Source organism: Chionomys nivalis, chromosome 1, assembly GCF_950005125.1.
Source record: "Chionomys nivalis chromosome 1, mChiNiv1.1, whole genome shotgun sequence".
In the NCBI taxonomy this organism is placed as follows: Eukaryota; Metazoa; Chordata; class Mammalia; order Rodentia; family Cricetidae; genus Chionomys; species Chionomys nivalis.
The window spans coordinates 52,676,028-52,692,959 of record NC_080086.1 but is presented as its reverse complement, the minus strand read 5'-3'; positions in this window follow the sequence as shown (position 1 = coordinate 52,692,959).

Below are 16,932 nucleotides of genomic sequence, written 5' to 3'. Positions count from 1 at the left end.
AATAGTGCAAAAGCTTTTAGTCATCCTCAGGTGAGTCTTTGACCCAGGTTTAAATGGTAATAGTTCACCGTGTGAAATGCAAGGCTAAGAAAGCAGCCGCCCAGATGTAGTGCCAGATGGAGTGGTTTGAATAAAAATGGCCCCTGTAGGCCTATAGGGAGTGGCACTATTAGGAGGTGTGGCCCTGTTGGAGTAGCTGTGGTTTATTGGAGGAAGTGTGTCACTGGAGACAGCTTTTGAGGTTTCAGATGCTCAAGTCAGACCCAATGTGGCACTCTTTTCTTGATCCAGTTGTAGAACTCTCAGCTACCTTTCCAATACCATATCTGCCTGCATGCCTCCATACTTCCCACTATGATGAAAATGGACTAACCTTCTGAACTGTAAGTCAGCCCTATTTAATGCTTTTTTAAAAGTAAGAGTTGTTTTGATCATGGTGTCTCTTCACAGCAATAGAAACCCTAACATACCAGGTCATACCTTTTAGAGTTCACATACTGAATGAATAGAAAGGCCTGCAGAAGTCTCCAAGATCCAAGGAAAGAGTATGAAATTAGCCCATCTAGGATGGCTTCCCACCTTCCATTCCCAGTACCCAGTTATTTGTGCTGTTCTGATGATCCTATCACACACAGACGGCACCACAATATGCCACCCTATCCACAACAGCCAACTTCAGACATGCTCTGCTGTGCTTTGAATATAAACTGTCCTCAACTGGATCGTGTGTTTGAATACTGATTTTGCAGCTGGTGATGCTGCCTTGGAATGCTGTTCAACCATTGAGAGGTTACACTAAAGCCTCACTGAGAAAAGTAGCTCACAGGGGATGAACTTTGAGCTTACTGTGGATCAGAGTGATTTTCTGTGCAATCTCTGCTTCCTTGCCATCAGTGCAATGTGACCAACTATCTCACCCTACTTCTACCAAGCCGTCCCTACTGTTACGGTCTTTATCCCTTCAACTTGTGGAGCCAAAAATATACCCTTATTCATTTAAGTTGATGCTTGCTAAGTGTTTGGTCACAGCAATGAGAAAAGTTATAAATGTGTGCTCCTGTGACCTCCTGTTCTCAAATCAAAATCATCATTTCCTTGTCTGATTAGCTACCAAGACTATGAGAATTACTAGTATCTTCATCTCAACAGCTCACAAATAGTGTGATCTGTGAGTATTAACTTGTACTCACAAAAACTAAGACATATACAAATGTCACTTTGGAATCTTATGGAATGACCCGTGTATATACAGGCTGTGTTGACTTAAACTTCATTATGCCACATGTGACTATAATTTTGAGGAACCTGACTAGCAGATACTAGTCAAAAAAGAAAGTAAAAATGAATTTCAAGGTTAAATGCATATGAAAAATAATATTCGGATCTTTTCTGTATATTCTCAATAAATATTATTTCCAAAAATCTTGGAAACTTTTTTTGAAAGGTTGCCTTTCAGAGGCCCAAAAATTCTAAAAGAGGAGAGACACAGTGAAGTCACTTAATCATGTAAAATTCCAATTCAGTCATTAAAGTGCTATTCTAATAACTGTCTTTTCTATTACCAAATTACCTTTAAACCCACAAAATGTTTAAATTAGATAGCTGGTTTTCTGTTCCAAGATTTTTGGAAATAATATTTATTGAGAATATACAGAAAAGATCCGAATATTATTTTTCATATGCAGAGTTAGTTCCAGGGTAGCCAGGGCTGTTACACAGAGATACCCTGTCTCGAAAAACCAAAACCAAACCAAACCAAATCAAAACAAAACAGATGGGATGTCCAATGTCAAAAGGCTGCATAAGCTCATAGTACCAGAGTAGGACCAACACAGCCTAAGTGTCCATTAATAGATGAAGAGACAAAGAAATTAGAGCATCTCATCTACTAAAAATAAGGTATCAAAGACATAACTACAGACATCACTGTGAGATTCGAACTTGATTCCCCTTGGACATAAGTTGAGCAGAGAAATTGCTCAGCTTTATGGTCCAGTCATGGTTCACTTGAGAAAGATATATTCTGATGTTCTCCATGTTGGTTCTGCCCCTCTTCATTGGCATCGTGAATGCACAGGCTTTCCTTTGTGCCCCCAGGGACACCTACCTATTGTCTTTAGATCATAGTTTTCCTAACAGGTATGACCTGATATCTTATAGTGCTGTTGATTTACATTTCCTTGTTGATTAGAGAGATTGATTGAGTACCTTTTCATATAGGTGGCAGTTTTTAGGTCTTTGGAGAAAAAATGTTGACTCAGATTCTTTGAACATTTTAATGAAGTTTCGTAGGGGTTGTGTGCTTTGTGCTAGGTTATTTTACTTTGCTATTGGCTTGTCTGGACTCCTTATATATTTTGATAATAATTTTGTAGCAGATAGAAGATACTTCGGTATTTTCCCCAGTTCTGTCTTTTATCTTTTTATTTTATGTTTCTTTGTTGAGAAGAGGTCTTTGGTTTGAGACAGGTTCACCTAATTATTATTGCCTTTACTGACAGGAATTTTGGCGTGCTCCCCTCACCTGCATGACTGACTACTGAGCCAATGGGCAGCAGTGTTTGTTCTAGAGTCTTTATGGTTTCTGCTCTCTCTGGTAGGTCTTCAGTCCATTTCGAATATAGAATAAGATGAGCTCTGGGCACATCGTTTTGTATGTGCATCTTGTGTTTTCCTAACATTATTTACTAAAGACAATCCTTTCAAAATCAGATGAACTTTGTAATTCAGGACATGGCAGAAATGACGTTGGTTGGCCTATTGGGTTTTTTCATAGAAGTCATACTTCATATGGCTTCTGGGTGGTCCTTGTCATTGTCAAAGATCGTGGGTTTGAAACTGAGAACACAGGTTGCATGGAAGCTTGGGCACATGAAGTAACACTATCAGTAACAGTCACCCAGCATAGATAAAGTCTCAGTCAGTAATTTAAATGAGCGCCTTTAGGGAACTTTGCCATCCAGACTTTGACATTTTCCCAGTTGTGTATCTATCTCTTTTGTGCCCTGCCTGCAACTCTGACAGCATATACACAACTACAATGACAGCAACATATATTGGCACCACAATCCTAAAACATAAAATTTAGGGAAGTTGATTTGGGTCAACTTTAAACACACGGATTATTCTTGTGAGACCTGGAGGTCCTGGAGGAGGAGGAGGAGGAGGGTACTGAGCAGGGTTTAGAGGGAGGTCCTGGAGGAAGAGAGAGTACTGATATGGGCATAGGGTAGCAGCAGTCTGATCACAACAGATACCTGCTGAGGACTTTTGGGTAAGTATGGCAGAAGCTGAAAGCTGAGGACTCTCATTATATAATGCTTCCAAATCCACCAATGCCATGACTCATAGTAATGTGAGAAACATGAAATTGATTTAATAAACTTGTTCATCTTGGATTTCAAGGTTTCAAAGGAAAACTATCTTACATTCCAGATTCTCTGATTCAAAATGGATTCCAGGTAGATAGAACATCCAGCTTAATGTCAGGAAAACATTTTATAAAGATTAAAATTAGAATGACAAGGAAGCCTTGTTTTAAGAACTCCTAAGTGTAAGAGGAAGGAATCATAGGTTATGGCACAAAACAAATATTCAAACTCTATTAGTGAGCTGGCAACATACACCTAGTTGAACTTTACAAATATTCTGGAACAGTGAAGACACTGTGTGTCCCAAAACCCAATTTTGTAGATGCAACCATCCTTAGCAGGTTCCATGTATGTCTCAGTATTGACTTTTGGATGCATTTTGAGCAGAAATTCTTTTTTTTCCTTTTTATTTATTGTTATTGAGTTCTACATTTTTCTCTGCTCCTCTCCCTGCTTCTCCCTTCCCCACTTCAGTTCTCCCCTGAAATCCCCATGCTCTCAATTTACTCAGGAGATCTTGTCTTTTTCTACTTCCCATGTAGATTAGATCTATGTAAGTCTCTCTTAGTGTCCTTGTTGTTGTCGAGGTTCTCTGAGATTGTGGTTTGTAGGCTGGTTTTCTTTGCTTTATGTTTAAAAAGCACCTATGAGTGAGTGCATGTGATAACTGTCTTTCTATGTCTGGATTACCTCCCTCAAAATTATCTTTTCTAGCTCCATTCATTTTCCTGCAAAATTCAAAATGTCATTATCTTTTCCTGCTATGTAGTACTCTATTGTGTAAATGTACCACATTTTCCTTATCCATTCTTCGGTCGAGGGGCATTTATGTTGTTTCCAGGTTCCGGCTATGACAAACAATGCTGCTATGAACATAGTTGAGCACATGTCCTTGTGGCACAATTGAGCATCCTTTGGATATATACCCAAAAGTGGTATTACTGGGTCTTGTGAAAGGTTATTTCCTAATTTTTCTGAGAAATCGCCACACTGACATCCAAAGGGGCTGTACCAGCTCGCATTCCCACCAGCAATGTAGAAGTTTTCCCTTTTCCCCACTACCTTTCCAACATAAGTTGTCACCAAAATTTTTGATCTTGGCCATTCTTACAGGTGTAAGATGGAATCTCAGAGTTGTTTTGATTTGCATTTCTCTAATGACTAAGGATGTTGAACATTTTCTTAAGGTCATCCAAAGAACACATAATCCAATAAAAAAAATGGAGTACAGACCTAAATAGAGAATTCTCAATAGAGGAATCTAAAATGGCTGAGAGCGGAAATTCTTTATCTGTTTGGTTCACAGTCTTAAGATGGGTATGATATAGCTGGGGGGTAGAGTTAAGGAAGTGTATCCGAGGGGTGTCATCTGCTCCTGGACCAGATTCAAATGACAAGCTCCTGGACTTTGAGCTGATTCTGTAATCAGCATGAGGGTTTCAGGGAGGGATTTTGCATGTGCTAGGGATGGGAATGATTGCGGCCTAAAGCAAAGTGTGGCAGCTTGCATTTCCAAACTTGTCCATACAAATATACATCCCATCTTGCATGCTATTCTTATAATGTGATAATGACATCTTCCTTATTCCCTCCTCTTGAAATTGGGTGGAACTTGGTGACTGCCTTAAGCTATAGAATTCAGTGGAGGTCACCATGGATAGCTTCTAAAGTTAGTACCCCAAAGGTGCCATGGCTTCCACGTAAATTTGCCTCTTATCCATGGAAGCCACTCAACAGGTTTTGAGGAAACCAACGCCCAATGGAGAAGCCAGAGGTACATGTTCCAGCTAGCAGCTTTCACTAGGTTCTCGGGCATTAGCTCACAAATCTATAGACCACGTGAGCAAATGAGTCTTTTTGATGCTAATCTTTGGTCTTCAAAAATTCTATGGACTGAAGGCTTCTATGTTAGTTTCTTTTTCTGTGTTTTCATACAGTTCTCTGACAAAATCAACTTAAGGGAGAAAAGGTGAATTCTAGCTCACTGTTCAAGGGTACGGTCTGGAAGGGCAGGGAGATCAAGGTGCCTGAGCTTGAAGTAGGTGGTCACATGGCGTCCGTAACTGGGAAACAGAACTATGAATGCATGCTGCTGTGCAGCATCTTTTTGCCACGTAAACTCCAGAGAATGGTACCAACCAGAGCCGGCATGTCTCCCCTCCTCACTTAATGCAGTCAGGATAACCCCCTCACAGGCCTGGTCAATAGCCCACCTGATAGGTGGGTCTAGATTCTATCAAGTTGACAGTTAACACTAGTCATCCCCACTCCTTTCCCAGACCTCGGATAACATGGAACACTTGTCCTCCATCCACAAGCCTGAATGAGAGGACCTGGGAGTTTTGGAGTTTGTTACTCCAGTGCATATACTGGGACACTACTTATTCCAGAAGGTTCACGAATGCTTAAATATGGGACAGTTACTTGGTTCCCCCTGGTAAAGGTAGGATGCTTTTGGATGCAAGTACTAAAATCTTATATATAAAAACTATTTTATAAAAGGGTGAGTGTTATCATATCATGGGGTAGAAGAACCGTGAGATTGGGAAAGCTCCAAACCAGGTGGTTCAGCAGCATCCATGGCAAACTTGGGTACTTTGAGGGCCAAGATTTTTACATAGTGATGGCAATAGCTAGAAGAGGCTTTTGGTTCTGTATGTTTTTACTCCTGTGTTAGGAGCAGAGTCTTAGACTAGAAATGACCCCATAGATTTGCCCTTATATCCCATTGCCAGTTAGAAACCTTTACTGACTGGCAAGAATGCAATTACCACATTGGGATTTGTTAGAGCTTTGCCTGAGAAAGTTACTTCTATGTACACCATTTTTTTTTTTTTTTGTTCTATTAGCTCACCTCAGTCGCTGAAAAGGAAAGCAGGTTTTGGCCATCTGAAGATAATCCAATTTCCAACCTGCACCCATGGCCATAGTTGCCCTGCTTATAGTCATATCTAGAGAAAATGGAGATGATGTGTTTGAAACTACTATTGCTAAACAGTTCACATCAAGATGACTTTAATCTTCTCAGTTTGTCCTTTTCTTTATGGCCAGAGCTTACACCAGACGAGTGCTGTGTATTAATGATTTCATCTGATCATACATAACTAGAGGAAAATATAAGTTGTCTACTGTGATATTGTAGTAAAAATATTATTTTCTGTCCCTTTTTATTGGCACACAGTTTCTTAAAACATTTAAGGTATCTAAAGTGAAGTGTCTTTTGTATACTGAGAGATGGTAACTCATGAGTGAAGAATCTTACATGCCATCATGGGAGAGGGGCTAATGTTGAGTTGCTCACTGAAGGCTGATAACTCAGTATCAAACTTGGCTGTGCAGTAAGGCCTCTGTGGAAAATCAAAGGGATAGCATTCAGAGAGTTTTTGGGTTGTTAGACAATGGAGGTTGGTCTATCAAGACAGCATAGACATTTTCCCCCCTACCATAATTCTTGCCCTAGGTATCTCTTCCTCCTAGCTCTGCCTGAGTTGCATAATTTTTACAGGTATGTAAAAGATAAATACGTTGCTTTACAAGTGGTATGAGACTTTCTAACAAGCAATCTAGTTTGATTGGGTGGGGGCTGAGACCCTGTAATTTTTATTTGGTTTTTACCTAGGTCACAGCCTAGGCTTGTGACTGACATCTGAAGTGGGAACAATCTGGTAGGACCAATACTTTTACCCGTGGGATCTGGCACTATCTCTGTGTAGTGTCAGAATTGAATGAAATCGTAAGGCAACTGATTTGTGTCTGCCAGTGACTTAGTGTATATCGACAGTGAGTGTTGACTATAGATAGAAGAACAGATTTGTTTCCTTGTTCAGATCTAAATATACAATTTAATTAATTTCCTTAGGTAAAACAATTAAGACTCCAGGCTTGGGCTCCAATCTGACTTGATTTCATCTGGAGTTTGTAGACAGTGTTTTCTGCCTCATCGATGAGTTACAAGAACTAATGAAATGCTTAAAGAAGCAGGAAGAATTCTTGGTACTTAGAGGACCTGGAAATGATCACTGGGGTTGCTTTTATGAAAAATGCATACATAGATCATGCATGATTTATGAAATGAAAAAATATTAAGTGCTATGAGACATACCTTTGCTTTGCATGTTTTATTTTTATTTTGATCATATTTGTGAAGATTTACAATGTTTTAGTTACAAAGTGAAATAATTGAGGATAGATGTACACTCAAAGCTGCAGTCAGCGATAAGACTACACCCATCAGTTAACTCGTATGCTATACATGTACTCGTGGTTAGATTCAGCATGGCAGCAAAGGTGTTTGATTCTTTTAACATACATGCCCTCACAATATATCACTGGGCATAATTTACTCTCAGTAAAATAGGAAAGCATTTTATGACAATATCTAACTTACGGTTATTTTATTACTTATACATATGATACATATTTATTCCTAAAAATGTCTATATCTCTGGCTAACTGCTTTATTTTCTTAAGTTATAAGCAGTATGTCACTCATGAATGGCAGAGGATGTCAGTTATTTATCTTCCCAAAGTATCAGGAAGTGAATAAAACTCGAATTGAGTCAGGAAGTACTATATATTAAAAAGTGAATTCTCAATGAAAACCCAGAAAAGGTTTGAATATAAAATTAAACTACAGTTTGCCATAAACTGTGACTGTCAAGGTGGCGCGAGCTCCAATATGAAATAGAGTTGGATTGAATTTGTATTTTTATCCATGCTGAAGAATTATTTTGAGCTTATTGATCTCAGAAGGCTTCAATCTATATTATTTTGGATAACACGTCAGTCAGGTATAAAGGTGTTATGAGCAATTTAAGTCGATGCATTTATTTGTCAATAAAATGCATGCCCTGTTGCTCTTCTTTTGGTTGCACCGTTTTATCATGTCAATATTTCATAAGATTATATGACTATCTAAATGGGAGTGGCTATTACTGCTGCTGATGTACTTTGAAAATAGCAATCCGTACTTTATGGACCAGAAAGAGACAAACCTCTACCTTTGACCGTAGTGAATGTAAAAGTAAGTTAATGTAAATGAAATCCCTCTGTTCTTTCACCTGCTCACAATTAGCTTCCAATGGCCTTATGAATGAATGCTAGAACAGGTGTCTGATGTGCTCTGGACTTGGAAGAGTGATTTGTGTGCTGCATTTTCCAAAAGGCAATTTAGGGAACAGAAGAACCTTTATGCAAGCCAGATTTTTTAAAAAAGGCAAAACATGCATTTTATGAGTCCCCCCCCCCATTGACATGACTGTTCCCATTCTCCTTACGTACCAGAGATAAAACCATGTGATGAAGAAGGAAGGGAGTGAGTACAGCCTGGCCTGAATGGCCAGGGACAGCATGGCATGTACTGATATACATCCTTCCAGTCTTTTTCCCAGGCACACACAATTCTTTTCTGACATGATATGCTATAGATTAGGTTTAATAACCTGATTTTTTACCAAATGGATTTCTGTCCTCCTGCGCTCTAGCAGACTTTGTCAAGAAAATAATAAGCGCATGCAGCTCACTTGTACAATAGAATTGTTCCTCCATCTAATACCTTGCTTCTTGTATTTATTCACTTGAGCATGTAGCTTATACTGATAGGTAATTTGCTTGTATAAAATATGCTGTGTTCTCTGGGTGTTTTAAAAGCATGGATTTGTTGATTGTCAAATATTTGACAAGTTATAGTTAAGTATGCTTTTAATATAACTGAGATTTTTTTTTCTTACAGCACAGCTCTGTACAAAATTCAAGTAATTTAACCATAGTTCTATTTGTAAAGATGGATAGCAGCGAGACGTGTGTGAAGTCCATGGTTAGCTCTGTAAATGCCTTGGGGCAATTATGTCCAGTCCACAATGGCTACTTGGTCTTACTTCCTGGACCTTGCCTGTAACCAGCCCCATCTTCTGCTCAAGACACTGACATAATCAATGGGCTCTCAAGGGTGTGTGAGTTCCAATAGTAGGCTACAGAAGCCACTGCAGCTTGCTTCTCCCTTCTCTTTGTTTCTGTCCTCACTCTGCAAACTGGGAGCTGCCTTGTCATAAGGGCAGATCTATGGAGGGATCCATGTGTCAAGCACCCAAGACCTTTGTCACGTGAGTATTCTTGGTAATGAATCCTATGCTAATAGTCAGGACTCTTTGTAGCCATGGCTGATGGCATGCTGAAGTTTAGTAAGAAACCATAAGCCACAACCAATTCCTTGCTACTCTTACATACTACTAAAATACTACATACAACTGAAAGGAGACCAGTATGTAGAACTGTATGTTTCATACTTCACACCATGCCCAGGTCTAGGAGCTGATTGTAGGGATTCGTGATGCCAGCAAGCGCTTTAACATTGGACCATATCCTGCTTTTACTTTTACATTTTAAGCCAGTGGCTCACTCAGTTGCCCAGGCTGGCTTTGAACACCTCCTCCCTCAGCCTCCACGGTAACTGGGATTACAGTCCTGCACCGTCAGGCTTGGTTGTCTGATAGAAACTATATACAGAGGAGAGACTTATTTTTGATGCATGTAAGTTTGGAGGAACAGCTCCTATCTGAAAGGCAGGCGGCATTAGCTGTGTTCTGAGTGAAGAAGTTTGGAAAATGATGTTATATAGCAAGAGGCCAGATAATGTTTAACCCTTTCTACTCACTCATTGAAAGGGTGACTTGGAGGCAGACACTGCAAAGGCAAACACCAGTATCTTTAGGGGTAAAAAATTCTTTAAGTCAACACCTTTTTCAGATCTAAGCTCTGCCCCCAGTTTTTGCAATTTTAAGAAGCAGTCTTCTTGGATGAAATAGATGAACAGATATCAGTATCAAAACTTAGTGACAGAATCAGTTGTAGCTAGTCTTAATGTGGCTTGGGTGTGTTTCCCCGAAGGTTAATGAGGGGCCTTGGTCTCCAGTATTTTAACTTACTTTGGAATCTTTAAGAGATGGCATTGGGTGGGAAGGAATTAGTTCACAAATACCTTTTGTGAGGATGCACACTCAGCACACTTTTATATCTCACTCTAAACCACAGCCTTGTATCTATTAATAGAGACCTCACTATGAGATCTTGCATTCTTTGTATCTAAATACATCCAATGTATATAAATAGAATGACAGCAAAATATAGCGAGGAAAAACCCAACTGGAACCAACCTGAACATACACCACAAACTATGCAGTAACCACTCCCACTCCAGATGTACTGGGAGCATGAAACACAGTGCAGAAACTCAGAGTCTTAGATTAGCTTGCAAAATACCCTCAGAAGGAATGGACGTTCCTTTTTCATGAGATGCTGGCTAATTCTCATGAGGGGTTAGTGGGAAAAATGCTTGTTTGTCTCCTAATCTCTCTCTTGCTTCTTATATTTTCCATACAATCTCTTCCTTATCTGTTATCCCATCATCAAGTCAAATTCCACAATGTGTAGCAGCCAAGACGGTGCTAGCCAAAGCCGAGCAGACACCAAGCCATGCCCTTAGGCCTCTGGAATTGTGAGACAAATGAACCCCCCTTATTTTTTAAAGTTCCCAGCCTCAGGGGAACTACAGGGACAAAAAAGGTACCGATCTGGAATATTTGACTATATCTGTTGAAATATTGCATCCTTTTGATATGCATCTAAACCTTATTATTTCAGTTTCATAAGAGCTATATATAATTGATAAAAGAAAAATGACACAGATAAAGGAAAAGCTAGATTCTCCTTCTTTGCTTCCAATCTCAAATTTTAAAGGCAACACTTAGATGTACAATTTGATGTATATTCTTCCATAGTACAATAGATATAAAATTATATAAACAAAAACTTGAATAACTTTCTATCTCACCCTGTCACATGTTGTTTAGAGAAAACAGTACATATAGAGGGTATTCATATTTTTCAATCATTGCTTAATATTTGATAGCAGGGAGTGGCCAACTATGGCTCAGGGGTAAATTTTTCATTTGTTTTGACGTGGTCATGAACTCAGAAAACTATTCACATTTTTAGAAATTGGAAAAATTACTAAATTATATTTTCTTACATGTAAATGATAGAAAATGTCAATTGCAGTATGGATAGATAAATACTAGTGGGATTCCGTCCTGTGCATTTTTATAAGCTAATTTTACTCAAATCTTTGTACAGAGAAAAGTTTTCTTGCTGAGGGCTGAGAACTACACTTAATCTATTGGCAACTATTGAGAATGTAAGTTAGGGATTATGCTTATTTCTCCCCCTCCCCAGAATGGTCCCTTTATGCTTTCCTAGTTATCCTAAATTATGTGCTCATATCTGAAAATTTGGAACTAGAAACCTCAGGTTAGAGAGAAGATGCAATGTTTGTCTCTCTGAGTCCGGGGTACCTCATTCAGTATGATCTTTTCTAGTTCCATACAATGGCCAGCAAATCTCATACTTTCTCTTATAGTTGAATAGTATTCCATAGTGCATATGTACCACATTTTCATTATTAATTTGACATATGAAGGACATTTAGTTTGTTTCCATTTCCTAGCTACTATGCATAGAGTAATAATGAACACAGTTGAGCAAATATCTGTGAAGTAGGATGTTAAATCCTCTGGGCATATGCCAAGATGGGTCCTTACGGTAGATCGATTTTTAGCTTTTGGAAGATTGTGCACACTGATGTCTTGAGTGGTTGGACCAGTTTGCAATTCCACCAGCTGTGAATGGGGTCTCCCTTCTCTCCCCATCCCAACCAGCAATTGTTGTCGGTTGTTTCATTGATCTTTACCATTCTGATTCTGGTAAGATGAGATCTCACGGTTGTTCTGAATTGTATTTTCCTAATTGCTATTGCTAATAAACATTTTAAAAAGTATTTCTTAGTCATTTTTCTATCTATTAAGAACTCTTAAGAGTGAATACATACTATGTTTGTCTATCTGGATCCAAGTTATCTCATTCAGGTTGCTTTTTTTCTAGTTCCACCCATTTGCATGCAAATTTCAAGATGTCATAATTTTTTATTTTTTATTTTTTTTACCTCTGAGTAGTACTCCATTGTGTAAATGTTCCACATTTTCTTTAGCCCTTCTTCAGTTGAGAGGCATCTATGTTTTTTCCAGGTTCTGGTTATTATGAATGATGCTGCTATGAACACAGTTGAGCACACGTCCTTGTGGTATAAATGTGCATACTTTGAGTATATGCCCAAGAGTGGTATTTCTGGGTCCTGAGGTAGATTGATTCCCAGTTTTCTGAGAAACTGCCATACTGATTTCTAGAGTACAAGTTTGCACTTCTACCAGCAACAGAGGAGTGTTTCCCTTACTCTAATCCTCTCCAACATAAGCTATCATTGGTGTTTTTGATCTTAGCTATCCTGATCAGTGTAAGATAGTATCTTAGAGTTGTTTTGATTTGCATTTCCCTGATGACTAAGGATGTTGAGTAATTCCTTAAGTGTCTTTGGCCATTTACAATTCTTCTTTTGAGAATTCTCTGTTTAGATCTGTACCCCATTTTTTGATTGGATTATTTGGTAGTTTGATGTTTAGTTTCTTGAGTTCTTTATGTATTTTTGAGATCAGTCCTCTGTCTGATGTGGGGTTAGTGAAGATCTTTTCCTATTCAGTAGGCTGACTTTTTGTCTTAGTGACTGTGTCCTTTGCGTTACAGAAGCTTCTCAATTCAGGAGATTCCATTTATTAATTTTTGCTCTCTGTTCAGATCCCAGACTTACTTTTTTGAATTTTTTTTTCTGAACTCCCCCTCCTGTTTTTTTTTTTGTTTTTATGTATTCTTAATATTAGTCCTCTGTCAGATGTACAAGAGCTAAATGCTTTACCTTAAAAAAGAAACATTTTCTTTTGAATTTCAACAAAATCAGGGAGCTTCACCTTAGCATAAGTACCTCTCAAAAGATTCACTTCTTTTTCTATCATGTGCGGAATTAAAATTGTATCCTATGAATTTGAGAGAGGCACAAATATTCAGTCCATTACATTTTAACCTCTGGCCCTGTAAATTTCTTGTTTTTCTTGCATATAAGACACACTTATTTTATTTTACTGTGGAAGAATCATTTCCTGTGTTAGCTCAAAAGCGTAAAGTCCAAAGTCTTATCCAGATTTAAATTAGATGTCGGTGAGATTCAAGGTAAGATTAACTGTGAAACATTTTTTTCCAGTTATAAAACCAAGAAATCAGAACATGTTTATATCTAAAATATAATGGTGGAAATGGTAGCACCATTAAACCTATAGTCTTGAAGATAATTTTCTTTGGCTCAGTGCCCTACCCTCAGGTCAACTGGAAATGTGATGGACCCTCTGCAGTAGCTCCCCTATTGATATCCCTGCTGTCTTACTTGCTATGGAACTGACAGAGTCTTGCTATGGCCTTTGTCTTGACCTAGTGGCTTTCTGGAGCATCCTTTGATAGGGATGTCTTTCAGTTTTGTTTGGTACAGTATGTGGGAGCCACACATGAGAGGGTTAGGACCATGGAGTATTGGAGAATGCAGTCTCTTATAGAGGTGATGTTGGACACCAGTGACCTTGCCTTTAAAAGTGTTCTATCCCCTAGATGTTTGAATTCTGGGCTTGTGATGAAAGATCATCTCTGATACTCTGTGAAGTACTTATGGGGGTCATTCTATCATTGTTTTGGACCATAGACACTGGTTTCGAGTTGTTGGGTTATTTCCTTATTGGCTTGGTAACCACTACCAGGCTTTCACTCAGATGGCAAATCCATGCCCATGACCTTCTCAAATTGGTTCAAAGCCTTTGTTTTGGCTTCTCTTTAGCATTCTCCTTTCATGAAATACTGAACAGGGACTTGTGCATGCTTTTAAGTTCTTTTTTTTGTTGAAATTCTTCATTACACCTTCTGGTGGTTTGGATGAGACACTCTTGTCTGAAGTTGGGGATAATGTTTGGGAAGGTTATGGAACTTGTAGGAAGTGGACATTGAGGGTTTCTGGCCTTATCCACTTTCTGTTCTTTCTTTCTTTCTTTCTGTTTCCCATGTGGGGGTGACATGTGATCTGTCTGCTTTCTGATTGTTAGGCTGGCCTCACTCTCTTGTCACATCTTCCTGGCCATAATGAACTGCACTCCCTGGAAATATAAGCTAAAACAAACCCTTATAATTTTTTTGGCTATGGTAATTTCTTACAGCAATACAAATGTAACCAATAGACACCTCTGGTCCATCTTCACATCTCATTATGTGTAATCAAGAGAAGCCTCTCCCTAATAAACACTTTGATTTTAAATTTTCAATCTCATTGTGCATAAGCTTAATTGTCTACAAACATAATTGATCCACCATACATTGTCAAACTAGTGACATATACCACATTCCCATGGGATCTCACCAGCATGGACTTTACCATTCATGCTATTCCCACATCCTATATCTATTTTCATATCTTGAAAATATGAAAACATTTTTTGATTATTGAAATTATCTTTAAGATCAAAATTATTTTTATAGCTTTTGGGGGGTGTCACCATAGTTTCTTCATGGGACCGTTCATGGCAATGTATGTTTCTTTATAGCATAATTTCTAAATCCTTCTAGTCTTTACTTATTACTTAGTTCCAATAATGCCCGTGTATTTTCAGCAACATCCCCATTTCAGGGTACAAAAGTCTTTACTGGTTGGTGTGATCCAGAGAAATTGAAGCTGTTATTTTTTATTGATTTTTATTGAGCTCTAAATTTTCTCTGCTCCCCTCCCTGCCTCTTCCCTCCCCTTCAACTCTCTCCCAAGACCTCCTGAGTAAATTGGGAGCATGGAGACCTTGAGAGAGGAAGCTGTTTTTATATTGCTGCTGTTATTCTGTCCTGAGCCTAAAAATTTGAGAACTGGTAGTGGTGATAGGTATTTAAGTTTCCATCTGAAGGAGCACAAGGAGTATCTTTGGCTTCAGGAACAAGGAGTATCATAGTCTTAGAAATGGCTGCACAAGTCTAACAAGGAACACATTCTCTTTCTCTATGCCTTTTGTCTGTTTAGGCCCAATGTAGATTGGGTGATGTCCACCAATGTTAGGCAAGGGAAGTATTCTTGACTTGTTCTACTGGTTCAAGTGCCAGTAGTTCTAGAAACCATCTCAGAGAACTACTGGGATTTCATAACTTTAGACCTGTTGCTTGAAAGCTTACTGTCCCAGCTCCAAGTCCAACCAGTTAAGATGATGGACGAAGAGCAGATAGAGTTCTTTTGTTGTGTTCTAGAGACTCACCCAGAAATAATGTTCTACTTGCTTCTAAGGCATCTCTTAATCTAGTCAACTTACCATGTAAAATCAACCACCGCAGTAGCGGTTTTCAGGAGTAACAGGTCTATGGTTTAGAATGTTGCTATGCTTTGGGTTGTGAATACCCCCAAAGGCCCACGTGTTGAACATTTGGAACTGATATATTGATTTGGGGAGGTAGGAGAACTGTGAAGAATTGGAGGCTGGTGAGGAGCCTTTACGTCTTGGGGACACACCTTCAAAGAGAATAATGAGACTTTGGCCCTTTCCAGGTCTTTTTTTTTCTGTAAATGAAATCAGTTGTTTTTCCTCTATTTCATACTCCCACCATAATGTATTATTTTACTACAGGCTCAAGGTAAGGGCCAATCAATCATGAACTATATATAACCTTCTCAACTCTGATCCAGAACAACTTTTGTCTAAGTTGATTGTCTCAGTTATTTTTTATAGCAATAAAAAGTTAACTAACACTTTATGAGTTTCAAATATATTATTTCTCATGATTTGCCAACCCAGGAAGGACTGATTTTATCCCAAAGAGACTTAAAACTAAAAAGTTCAATGGTCTCCCTGAACATAACCAATAGTTAGGATGTTAGATGCAAAGTTTACTTGAAGTAAGATGAAGTTATCCTCATAGCAGCCTGTTACATTCCTGTTCATTCAGGAAAAAGTATTTTCCAAGTGCTGGGAGAATCCCCAGGTATCCACTAGTGAATAAGACCAGTGAGACTGTGCCCCTGCTTGAAACACAAAGGATATACAGGTAGTGAATTTGTGAAGCACGTGTATGAAAGACACATAATTCAATTGCTTTAAGCATGCTTGAGTCCTCATTTCACAGATGAAGCCCTTCATCTCATTAGTGGGATTGCGAACAAGTGATGATAAAAAAGACGAGGACACAGAACGATCTCGGTTTGCCTTGTCAGTGAACCACTCCAAGCCTCAAGCACTTGAAACCATCGAGACAGTTAACTACTCTTGATTTTACCAATCCTTCATACTACTGGGATTTCATAACTTTAGACCTGTTGCTTGAAAGCTTACTGTCCCAGCTCCAAGTCCAACCAGTTAAGATGATGGACGAAGAGCAGATAGAGTTCTTTTGTTGTGTTCAACAGAAGTAGAAGTTCTCCTTGTCTTAGAATAGCTGGACTTAAATTCTGACAATGGCCTGAATTTATTCTGTGAAAGGGTCTGACTCTGTAGCTCAGTCTAGCCTGGCATTTGTTCCATAGCTCAGTCTAGCCTGGCACTCACTCTGTAGCTCATGATGACTTTGACTTGAGGCGATCCCCTAAGTCTCCCAAGTGCTGGGATCATAGGCATTA